We start from the raw sequence: 13316 nt of genomic DNA, 5'->3' as shown, positions 1-13316 counted from the left end.
GCACGTGTGTGTCTGTCGGTGGCAGCGTACAGGTGCGCGTTTTGCACAAACTATTATATAACGCACAAGTCTAGTGTATAATACACGTCAGTCAGCAGTGTCTGATAGTGTCAGACTTCTCAGTAATTGTCGCTCCTAAAAACCAGTTAGGTTCTTATTGCGTCCGTGCTTGCATTTAAAAACAGCACGTTTGTCTGTCGGTGGCAGCGTACAGGTGCGCGTTTTGCACAAACTATTATATAACGCTCAAGTCTAGTGTATAATACACGTCAGTCAGCAGTGTCTGATAGTGTCAGACTTCTCAGTAATTGTCGCTCCTAAAAACCAGTTAGGTTCTTATTGCGTCCGTGCTTGCATTTAAAAACAGCACGTTTGTGTCTGTCGGTGGCAGCGTCAGGCTCCATATTGTCCCTGGATAGAGAGGTGCATGATGGCCTGTAAACATGAAGTGCCCATTGTAAGGCCCATTGTAAGGAAGTGGGTCTATTGTAGTATAGCCCTTAGGCAGGGCAGCCAAAAATTTGGAGGCTCCACATTGTCCCTGGATAGAGATGTGCATGAGGGCCTCAAAACATTGTTCCCATTGCAAAGGAGCGGGTCTCCTGTCGTTGTAATGCCCATTCAGAAAGAATGGGCGAAAAAATTTACCACTGGGGGTATACCTGAAACAACGGCTTAACTATTGTAACGGTCACCATGATGGCGCATGAGGAGAAGTCCAGCGATTAGCCAAAGTCCAGAAGTGTGTTACCATGGGTGAGTGGAGGTACATGGCAAATTCCCGTTACAAACTTTAAATTCCGCTGTCATTTGCTGTTGGTGTGTGGTGAAGTCTGGCCAAATCCAACCCTTGTTCATCTTGATCAGAGTCAGCCTGTCAGCATTTACAGTTGACAGGCGGGTGCGTTTATCTGTAATGATTCCACCTGCGGCACTAAAAACACGCTCTGACAAAACGCTAGCGGCAGGGCAGGCCAGGACTTCCAAGGCGTAGAGACTAAGAGCCAATTCATGCCACGTGTCCAGCTTGGATACACATTAATTGTAAGGCACAGAGGAATGTCGGAGTACAGTTGTTTGATCTGCAAGGTACTCCTTGAGCATCTGGCCAAACTTAGGATTTCTTGTGGCACTACCTCTCACCTCAGGGGCTGTGGTATGTGAGGGGCTGAGAAAACTGTCCCACATCTTAAAGACTGTTCCCCTACCTCTGGCGGATTGGACTTGTGCCCCTCTCGGCTGTACGCCTTGGTTGTCCACTGATTCCTGACCTATGCCGCTAGCGTTTTGTGAGGGGAATGCTTTGCCTACTTCCGTGACTATGGCCTTCTGGAACTGCTGCATTTTGCCTGACCTCTCCGCCTCGGGAATAAGAGACATAAAGTTCTCCTTTTAGCGTGGGTCTAACAGTGTTACCAACCAGTAATGATTGTCGGCCAAGATGTTCTTAACGCGAGGGTCACGAGACAGGCAGCTTACCATAAAGTCAGCCATGTGTGCCAGACTCTTAACAGCCATCACTTCAGTATCCTGACCAACACGATGACTGAACATGCTGTCCTCCTCCTCCTCCTCCTCATCATCTACCCTGTCCTCTGGCCAGCCACGCTGAACCGAGGATATGACTGCATGTCATATCCTCAATTTGGCCAGAGAGTTGCTCCATGTCTTCATCCTCCTCCTCGTCATAGTCCTCCACTGCACGTTGTGATGAGACGAGGCTGGGCTGTGTGTTATCACCCACACCCACTACTGTTTCTTGCTCAAACTCATCGCGCTCCGCCTGCAATGCATCATGGTTGTTTTTTGAGCAGAGACCATTTTAGAAGGCAGAGAAGCGGTATGGTGACGCTAATAATGTCGTCATCGCCGCTCACCATCTTGGTGGAGTCCTCAAAGTTTTGGCGGATGGTGCATAGGTCGGACATCCATCTCCACTCCTCAGGTGTTATGTGTGGAGTTTGACCCATTTCCCGACGGCTTAGGTGATGCAGGTACTCAACAACTGCCCTCTTCTGCTCACATATCCTGACCAACTTGTGCAGAGTTGAATTCCAACGCGTGGGGACATCACACACCAGTCTGTGTGCCGGAAGATGCAAACGGCGTCTTAAGCCGGCAAGGCCGGCTGAAGCAGTAGGTGACTTTCGAAAATGTGCAGACAGGCGGCGAACTTTTACCAGCAGATCAGACAGCTCTGAGTATGACTTTAGAAACCGCTGAACCACGAGGTTGAGCACATGGGCCACGCATGGAACATGTGTCAGCTGGCCTCGCCTCAAAGCCGCCACCAGGTTCCGGCCATTGTCACACACGACCTTTCCTGGCTTTAGGTTCAGAGTTGTGAGCCAGTGATCTGCCTTCTGTTTCAGAGCTGTCCACACATCTTCTGCATTGTGGGGTTTGTTGTCACCTATGCAGATTAGCTTCAGCACTGCCTGTTGCCGCTTCGCCGAGGCAGTGCTGCAGTGCTTCTGTGTCGCCCTGGACAAGCCAGGGGCCACAGAGCACAACACTTAAACACCCCACACTCCCTGCAGGCATATCATAGTCAAAACACAAAATCCTTGTTGCCTTCCCCAGGGGCTGTTGTCCACACCAGGGTGTGGAGCCAGGCGGTTGGTCTCCACCCACCGAGGAGGAGGGAAAACACAGGCAGTGAGAGTTAAGCTAAGGAAGTGGAAGGAGGAAAGTAGTAGAGAGGAGAAAAGTGACAGCAAAGAGCCTGAAGTTGGTCCGGGTGTGTGGCCCGGACAGGACAGCAAGGTTGGCAGGATGTGGTGACCGTCTGCAGTGGAGGCCGATTGGAGTCTGCCGTAAGGACCGTGGACAAGTGGTGACCCGGCCGTACCGGACCGGTATACAAAGAGAAGCCAGCACCATTGGCAGAGGACTTTCGGATCCCGGCAAGGCTTGGTGTCGCCGTGAATTTGCCAAATCCGTTAGTGAAGGGGACCTCAGGGTTTCCAAACAGCCAAGTCCAGATAGAAGGCAACCGTCCAACCGTGAAGGGGAGACACCGCCACCGCCAAGGGCAACCGTCTCCCAGGGCCAGCGCCTGTGGGCAAAAGGGGCTCCTCCGGCCCATATCCAGGTCGGGGAGCGGGTTACCATTGGGAAACCATCACTACCAACACTTAACTTAGGTGCAGGGAGAGACAGTCATCACTAACCTGCAGGGAGGAACAACCGCAGCCGTCCGAGTGACCCGTCCATCCAGCCACTTGTTTTACCGTGAACTGTGTCATCATCATTGGGCTGAGTGAGTACCTCCGTGCCGTGCGGCACAGCGCTGCCCCTGCGACCCTGCACTTCATCAGGCCCCGCAACCCGCCTGTCATCCATCTCTACCCCATCACCAGGCCCCGGGACAACCAACCCCCCTACCCACGGAGGGGAGAAATAACAACAAAGCTGCTCCCTGTCACAGGCTCCCGGGATCCCCGTCCAGAGCAGCGGTGGTGTCCACACAATCACCACAACCGTGGGTGGCGTCACGGACAATATCCCCAAAACCCAAACCACCCCTTTTCACTCACGGGCGAGTAGCGCCGCTCGAGTCCCCGGGATCCGGCCATCGCTCGAGCCAACGAGCAGCAGCAGCCGTAGAGCTGCGTCAGCCGGACCCGAGCAGTGGGAGAGCGCACTGTCCCCTCCTCCGCCCGCGACACTTCCAGCTTGGGACTGGTGTGGAGGGTAAAGTGGATCAGGATGCGCAGGAGGAGGAGGAGGCTGAGGAGCATGACATTCCGGAGCTGTAGAGTGTGTGTGAAACCCTGACTGAGGTAGGGCCTGCAAAACTTGGTGTGTGAAGGACGTGTTCCGTCCCTCGCTCAGACTGGGTCCCAGCTTGCACAATATTAACCCAGTGTGACGTCAACGAGATGTAGCGGCCTTGCCCACATGCACTTGTCCACGTGTCTGTGGTTAGGTGGACTTTGGCTGAAACAGCGTTGTTCAGGGCACGTGTGATGTTTTGTGACACGTGGTTATGCAATGCGGGGACGGCACACCGGGAGAAATAGTGGCGACTGTGGACCGAGTAACGTGGGACAGCTGCCACCATCAGGTCGCGGAATGCTTCTGTCTCAACCAGCCTAAAAGGCAACATTTCCAGCGCAAGCAGTCGCGAAATGTTAGCATTTAGAACTGTGGCATGTGGGGTGTTGGCAGTGTATTTGCGCCTGCGTTCAAAGGTTTGCTGAATGGATAACTGAACGCTGCGCTGGGACAAGGACGTGCTTGATGATGGTGTTCTTTCTGCGTAGGCAACTGCAGGTGCAGGAGTGGAGGAGGCTTGTTCGCAGGCAGCATGGACAGGGGATTGGCTCGCATGCACAACCAGCGAAGACGTAGCAGTGACATCAGCAAGCACTGCTCCTGGACTCTGTTGTACTTCCCACAAAGTCGGGTGCTTGGCTGACATGTGCCTGATCATGCTGGTGGTGGTCAGGCTGCTAGTTTTGGTACCCCTGCTGATGCTGGCATGGCAGGTGTTGCAAATGGCCTTTTTAGAATCATCTGGAGCCAACTTAAAAAACTGCCAGTGTCAGAGTTCCGGGTTTTCCAGTTTTCTTTTGAAAGAGCTTGCCCTTTGTTAACATGGAGTTTTCTGTTCTGTTGCCCTACTTCCTGTCCATCTGTTTAAAAGCCGCCCCTAAAGCTTAGTCCAGTGCCTGAGTATACTGCTTCCTGTGTGCTCCTGCCCTGCAGCTTTTGGTTCCTGATTGTTATTCGGATCCTCTTGGAAAACAACCGACACCGACTCTGGACTTCATCTGGTATCATCTAGCTGTGCCCGGACTCCGTTTGCCGTCTTTGGTCGGCACTTCTGTCCGGTTCCTTCCGTTTAATACCACTCTGGACTCACATCACGTACGGACATTTTTGGACTTACCTATTGCCCTTTTGTGTCCCGGCTGCTGCGCATTTAGGGCTTCTGGGGTGATTGCCAGACAGTCCCTGTATAGGGGTTTGCTCTTGGTGGTCTCCCTGGGGGAGTCTGGTGCGCGGTCCCGGGAATTCCCTTTCGCTCCGTCCCTGGAAGGTATTTCCTGTATTTATGTTCTACTGTGTTTTTGTTCCGTTTATGTACATATTTGCTGGTTGCATATTATAAACGTATTGCACCAAGAACTCGTCTCTGGTTGTCATTGCCCTAACGCAATCGAAATCCTCAATACATACAATAGTATTACAGCCAGACTCGGGAAGACCTAACATTTGTACAGGCACCTTGTGTTGTGTTGTTCCGGGGAACAGTTGCCTGACGTCTGCCTGGGGCCACCACTCTGCTTCTTACTGCCTGTTGGGATGCTACGCCTCCCTCCCCCTGTGCACTGCTGTCCTCGCTCTGCATATCCTCCTGCCAGGTTGGGTCAGTTACTGGATCATCCACCACGTCGTCTTCCTCTTCCGCACCCTGCTCCTCCTCCTGACTTCCTGACAATTGTGTCTCATCATCGTCCACCCCTTGTTGAGACACGTTGCCAACTTCGTGAGAACGTGGCTGCTCAAATATTTGGGCATCTGTACATACAATCTCGTCATGGCCCACTTCAACAGGAGCTGGCGAGAGGCCAGAATTTGTGAATGGAAACGTGAACGAACAGCTCTTCCGAGTGTCCAAGTGTGGGATCAGTAATGTCCGTGGACGTGTACTCGGCCTGGTGGTAGGAAGGAGGATCAGGTTCTGAAATGTGCGGCGCAGTATCACGGCTACTGACACTTGACCGTGTGGAAGACAGAGTGTTTGTGGTGGTGCCAATCTGACTGGAAGCATTATCCGCTATCCAACTAACAACCTGTTGACACTGGTCTTGGTTCAAGAGCAGTGTACTGCAGCGGTCCCCAAGAAATTGGGACAGGACGTGCGAGCGACTAGATGTGGCCCTTTGTTGTGGCGAAATTAGAGCTTGCACACAACCTCGGTCTTTGCCTGCATCACCATCACGTCCACTTCCTTGTTCGTTGACAACGCCCTTGCGCATTTTGCAATGCTGTGCTGATGTGTATTCACTAGACTTGTGCGTTATATCCAAGTTTTTGCAAAACTCACACAAATGCAGCGGAAAGCTGCCACCAACAGGCACACACGTGCGGTTTTTAAATCCAAGCACGGAGGCACTAAGAACCTAACAGGTCTCTATCCAGGGACAACGTGGAGCCTCCCAATTTTTGGCTGCCCTGCCTAAGGGCTATACTACAATAGACCCACTTCCTTCCAATGGGCACTTCAGGTTTACAGGCCCTCATGCACGTCTCTATCCAGGGACAACGTGGAGCCTCCCAATTTTTGGCTGCCCTGCCTAAGGGCTATACTACAATAGACCCACTTCCTTCCAATGGGCACTTCAGGTTTACAGGCCCTCATGCACGTCTCTATCCAGGGACAACGTGGAGCCTCCCAATTTTTGGCTGCCCTGCCTAAGGGCTATACTACAATAGACCCACTTCCTTACAATGGGCACTTCAGGTTTACAGGCCCTCATGCACGTCTCTATCCAGGGACAACGTGGAGCCTCCCAATTTTTGGCTGCCCTGCCTAAGGGCTATACTACAATAGACCCACTTCCTTACAATGGGCACTTCAGGTTTACAGGCCATCATGCACGCCTCTATCCAGGGACAACGTGGAGCCTCCCAATTTTTGGCTGCCCTGCCTAAGGGCTATACTACAATAGACCCACTTCCTTACAATGGGCACTTCAGGTTTACAGGCCATCATGCACGTCTCTATCCAGGGACAACGTGGAGCCTCCCAATTTTTGGCTGCCCTGCCTAAGGGCTATACTACAATAGACCCACTTCCTTACAATGGGCACTTCAGGTTTACAGGCCATCATGCACGTCTCTATCCAGGGACAATGTGGAGCCTCCCAATTTTTGGCTGCCCTGCCTAAGGGCTATACTATAATACACCGACTTCCTGACAATGGACACTTAATGTTTTGAGGCCCTCATGCACGTCTCTACCCAGGGACAACGTGGAGCCTCCCAATTTTTGGCTGCCCTGCCTAAGGGCTATACTATAATACACCCACTTCCTTCCAATGGGCACTTCAGGTTTACAGGCCCTCATGCACGTCTCTATCCAGGGACAACGTGGAGCCTCCCAATTTTTGGCTGCCCTGCCTAAGGGCTATACTACAATAGACCCACTTCCTTACAATGGGCACTTCAGGTTTACAGGCCCTCATGCACGTCTCTATCCAGGGACAACGTGGAGCCTCCCAATTTTTGGCTGCCCTGCCTAAGGGCTATACTACAATAGACCCACTTCCTTCCAATGGGCACTTCAGGTTTACAGGCCATCATGCACGTCTCTATCCAGGGACAACGTGGAGCCTCCCAATTTTTGGCTGCCCTGCCTAAGGGCTATACTACAATAGACCCACTTCCTTACAATGGGCACTTCAGGTTTACAGGCCATCATGCATGTCTCTATCCAGGGACAATGTGGAGCCTCCCAATTTTTGGCTGCCCTGCCTAAGGGCTATACTATAATACACCCACTTCCTGACAATGGACACTTAATGTTTTGAGGCCCTCATGCACGTCTCTACCCAGGGACAACGTGGAGCCTCCCAATTTTTGGCTGCCCTGCCTAAGGGCTATACTACAATAGACCCACTTCCTTCCAATGGGCACTTCAGGTTTACAGGCCATCATGCACGTCTCTATCCAGGGACAACGTGGAGCCTCCCAATTTTTGGCTGCCCTGCCTAAGGGCTATACTACAATAGACCCACTTCCTTCCAATGGGCACTTCAGGTTTACAGGCCATCATGCACGTCTCTATCCAGGGACAATGTGGAGCCTCCCAATTTTTGGCTGCCCTGCCTAAGGGCTATCCTATAATACACCCACTTCCTGACAATGGACACTTCAGGTTTACAGGCCATCATGCACGTCTCTATCCAGGGACAATGTGGAGCCTCCCAATTTTTGGCTGCCCTGCCTAAGGGCTATACTACAATAGACCCACTTCCTTACAATGGGCACTTCAGGTATACAGGCCCTCATGCACGTCTGTATGCAGGGGCATTGGTGAACCTCACAATTTTGGACTGCCCTGGCAAAGGAAAATACTACAAAGACTCACTTCCTCAAAATGGGCACATTAGACTCAAGAGGCCTTCATGTACGTCTCTTCTCAGGGACATCGGAGTGCCACACAATGTTTTCACGTAAAATCTTTCATGTATTAATCTCAAAAAGTAACATACACCAGCTCTATCTCACTATTGGGTATGTGCCCTTAACATTTCCGCCATGAAAAATCATTTTGGGGTCATTTTGGAAGGTTTTCTGGTGAGTCCGTAAAAATGGCGTAAAACGCGGACAAAATTGTTCACAGCTGTGACTTTTCAGTGATAAATGCTTCAAGGGGTCTTCCCCATGCTGTTGCCATGTCATTTGAGCACTCTTCTGAGACTTTTGTGACATTTTTAGGGTTTCTCCATGCTGCCGGGGGGTCATTTCACAAAAATACTCGGGTCTCCCATAGGATAACATTGGGCTCGTTGCTCGGGCCGAGTACACGAGTATCTTGGGAGGCTCGGCCCGAGCTTCGAGCACCCGAGCTTTTTAGTACTCGCTCATCACTAGTGGCCTACAATAACCACTTAAAGTATATGACACTGTTGCTGGACGATCAAGAGAACAGAGGACTAGAGTTGAGCGCGGTTCGTGGTTCGTGGTTCTCCAGTTCTAGGCTCGAGTGATTTTGGGGCATGTTCTAGATCGAACTAGAACTCGAGCTTTTTGCAAAAGCTCGATAGTTCTAGAAACGTTCGAGAACGGTTCTAGCAGCAAAAAAACAGCTAAATCATAGCTTGGTTTCTGCTGTAATAGTGTAAGTCACTCTGTGAATCACACTATTATCACATTTCAGTGTATAGTGTGCGTGAACAGCGCCTTCAGATCACTGCTGTTTCTATAATGGCGATCGCCATTTTTTTTTTTTTTTTTTCTTGTCTTCCTTCCCTAAGCGCGCGCGTCTTGTGGGGCGGGCCAGCATGTCAGCCAATCCCAGACACACACACAGCTAAGTGGACTTTGAGCCAGAGAAGCAACGGCATGTGTGATAGGATGTCCATGTCACATGTCCCTGCATTATAAAACCGGACATTTTCTTCCAGGACGCCATTATCTGCCTTCTGCGTCTTTGGTGTCAGACATCACTGTCGCAGCTCCGTCCTCCTGAGTCCTATCGCCGATACAGCTGTATGCGCTGCATACACAGCGTTAGACAGCTTAGGGAGAGCACTTTATAGCAGTCCTTTTAAGGGCTCAAACCGGCAGGGTCAGAGTTAAGGTCACAGGTCCTGAAAACAGCGCCAGCGTCTGTGCAGCCAAGGTCAGGGATTTCCTCCCTGCATTTCCCTATTAGGAGGGATAGAAAGGCAGGCTTCCATTCCTCTACCCATACCCACAATCCTGCCACTGTACCCTCCTGTCCTCTGCACACTCCAACTCATTATAACTAAGCCATTAGACTAGCAAACACTCAGTGTACCTAGTGGCATCCTATACGTGGCTATTGGACTTTGCTATAGTCCCACTAGTGCAAAGACATTTGCAGAGCGCGTCTGCCTGCATTGCACACTCCAACTCATTATAACTAAGCCATTAGACTAGCAAACACTCAGTGTACCTAGTGGCATCCTATACGTGGCTATTGGACTTTGCTATAGTCCCACTAGTGCAAAGACATTTGCAGAGCGCATCTGCCTGCGTTGCACACTCCAACTCATTATAACTAAGCCATTAGACTAGCAAACACTCAGTGTACCTAGTGGCATCCTATACGTGGCTATTGGACTTTGCTATAGTCCCACTAGTGCAAAGACATTTGCAGAGCGCGTCTGCCTGCATTGCACACTCCAACTCATTATAACTAAGCCATTAGACTAGCAAACACTCAGTGTACCTAGTGGCATCCTATACGTGGCTATTGGACTTTGCTATAGTCCCACTAGTGCAAAGACATTTGCAGAGCGCGTCTGCCTGCGTTGCACACTCCAACTCATTATAACTAAGCCATTAGACTAGCAAACACTCAGTGTACCTAGTGGCATCCTATACGTGGCTATTGGACTTTGCTATAGTCCCACTAGTGCAAAGACATTTGCAGAGCGCGTCTGCCTGCGTTGCACACTCCAACTCATTATAACTAAGCCATTAGACTAGCAAACACTCAGTGTACCTAGTGGCATCCTATACGTGGCTATTGGACTTTGCTATAGTCCCACTAGTGCAAAGACATTTGCAGAGCGCGTCTGCCTGCATTGCACATTCCAACTCATTATAACTAAGCCATTAGACTAGCAAACACTCAGTGTACCTAGTGGCATCCTATACGTGGCTATTGGACTTTGCTATAGTCCCACTAGTGCAAAGACATTTGCAGAGCGCATCTGCCTGCGTTGCACACTCCAACTCATTATAACTAAGCCATTAGACTAGCAAACACTCAGTGTACCTAGTGGCATCCTATACGTGGCTATTGGACTTTGCTATAGTCCCACTAGTGCAAAGACATTTGCAGAGCGCGTCTGCCTGCATTGCACACTCCAACTCATTATAACTAAGCCATTAGACTAGCAAACACTCAGTGTACCTAGTGGCATCCTATACGTGGCTATTGGACTTTGCTATAGTCCCACTAGTGCAAAGACATTTGCAGAGCGCATCTGCCTGCGTTGCACACTCCAACTCATTATAACTAAGCCATTAGACTAGCAAACACTCAGTGTACCTAGTGGCATCCTATACGTGGCTATTGGACTTTGCTATAGTCCCACTAGTGCAAAGACATTTGCAGAGCGCGTCTGCCTGCATTGCACACTCCAACTCATTATAACTAAGCCATTAGACTAGCAAACACTCAGTGTACCTAGTGGCATCCTATACGTGGCTATTGGACTTTGCTATAGTCCCACTAGTGCAAAGACATTTGCAGAGCGCGTCTGCCTGCGTTGCACACTCCAACTCATTATAACTAAGCCATTAGACTAGCAAACACTCAGTGTACCTAGTGGCATCCTATACGTGGCTATTGGACTTTGCTATAGTCCCACTAGTGCAAAGACATTTGCAGAGCGCGTCTGCCTGCGTTGCACACTCCAACTCATTATAACTAAGCCATTAGACTAACAAACACTCAGTGTACCTAGTGGCATCCTATACGTGGCTATTGGACTTTGCTATAGTCCCACTAGTGCAAAGACATTTGCAGAGCGCGTCTGCCTGCATTGCACATTCCAACTCATTATAACTAAGCCATTAGACTAGCAAACACTCAGTGTACCTAGTGGCATCCTATACGTGGCTATTGGACTTTGCTATAGTCCCACTAGTGCAAAGACATTTGCAGAGCGCATCTGCCTGCGTTGCACACTCCAACTCATTATAACTAAGCCATTAGACTAGCAAACACTCAGTGTACCTAGTGGCATCCTATACGTGGCTATTGGACTTTGCTATAGTCCCACTAGTGCAAAGACATTTGCAGAGCGCGTCTGCCTGCATTGCACACTCCAACTCATTATAACTAAGCCATTAGACTAGCAAACACTCAGTGTACCTAGTGGCATCCTATACGTGGCTATTGGACTTTGCTATAGTCCCACTAGTGCAAAGACATTTGCAGAGCGCGTCTGCCTGCGTTGCACACTCCAACTCATTATAACTAAGCCATTAGACTAGCAAACACTCAGTGTACCTAGTGGCATCCTATACGTGGCTATTGGACTTTGCTATAGTCCCACTAGTGCAAAGACATTTGCAGAGCGCGTCTGCCTGCGTTGCACACTCCAACTCATTATAACTAAGCCATTAGACTAGCAAACACTCAGTGTACCTAGTGGCATCCTATACGTGGCTATTGGACTTTGCTATAGTCCCACTAGTGCAAAGACATTTGCAGAGCGCGTCTGCCTGCATTGCACACTCCAACTCATTATAACTAAGCCATTAGACTAGCAAACACTCAGTGTACCTAGTGGCATCCTATACGTGGCTATTGGACTTTGCTATAGTCCCACTAGTGCAAAGACATTTGCAGAGCGCGTCTGCCTGCGTTGCACACTCCAACTCATTATAACTAAGCCATTAGACTAGCAAACACTCAGTGTACCTAGTGGCATCCTATACGTGGCTATTGGACTTTGCTATAGTCCCACTAGTGCAAAGACATTTGCAGAGCGCATCTGCCTGCGTTGCACATTCCAACTCATTATAACTAAGCCATTAGACTAGCAAACACTCAGTGTACCTAGTGGCATCCTATACGTGGCTATTGGACTTTGCTATAGTCCCACTAGTGCAAAGACATTTGCAGAGCGCGTCTGCCTGCGTTGCACACTCCAACTCATTATAACTAAGCCATTAGACTAGCAAACACTCAGTGTACCTAGTGGCATCCTATACGTGGCTATTGGACTTTGCTATAGTCCCACTAGTGCAAAGACATTTGCAGAGCGCGTCTGCCTGCATTGCACATTCCAACTCATTATAACTAAGCCATTAGACTAGCAAACACTCAGTGTACCTAGTGGCATCCTATACGTGGCTATTGGACTTTGCTATAGTCCCACTAGTGCAAAGACATTTGCAGAGCGCATCTGCCTGCGTTGCACACTCCAACTCATTATAACTAAGCCATTAGACTAGCAAACACTCAGTGTACCTAGTGGCATCCTATACGTGGCTATTGGACTTTGCTATAGTCCCACTAGTGCAAAGACATTTGCAGAGCGCGTCTGCCTGCATTGCACACTCCAACTCATTATAACTAAGCCATTAGAATAGCAAACACTCAGTGTACCTAGTGGCATCCTATACGTGGCTATTGGACTTTGCTATAGTCCCACTAGTGCAAAGACATTTGCAGAGCGCGTCTGCCTGCGTTGCACACTCCAACTCATTATAACTAAGCCATTAGACTAGCAAACACTCAGTGTACCTAGTAGCATCCTATACGTGGCTATTGGACTTTGCTATAGTCCCACTAGTGCAAAGACATTTGCAGAGCGCGTCTGCCTGCGTTGCACACTCCAACTCATTATAACTAAGCCATTAGACTAGCAAACACTCAGTGTACCTAGTGGCATCCTATACGTGGCTATTGGACTTTGCTATAGTCCCACTAGTGCAAAGACATTTGCAGAGCGCGTCTGCCTGCATTGCACACTCCAACTCATTATAACTAAGCCATTAGACTAGCAAACACTCAGTGTACCTAGTGGCATCCTATACGTGGCTATTGGACTTTGCTATAGTCCCACTAGTGCAAAGACATTTGCAGAGCG

This window comes from Anomaloglossus baeobatrachus, chromosome 9 (genome assembly GCF_048569485.1).
Source record: "Anomaloglossus baeobatrachus isolate aAnoBae1 chromosome 9, aAnoBae1.hap1, whole genome shotgun sequence".
Lineage (NCBI taxonomy): Eukaryota > Metazoa > Chordata > Amphibia > Anura > Aromobatidae > Anomaloglossus > Anomaloglossus baeobatrachus.
The sequence above is the reverse complement of the archived record's forward strand: the minus strand, read 5'-3'. Positions refer to the sequence as shown.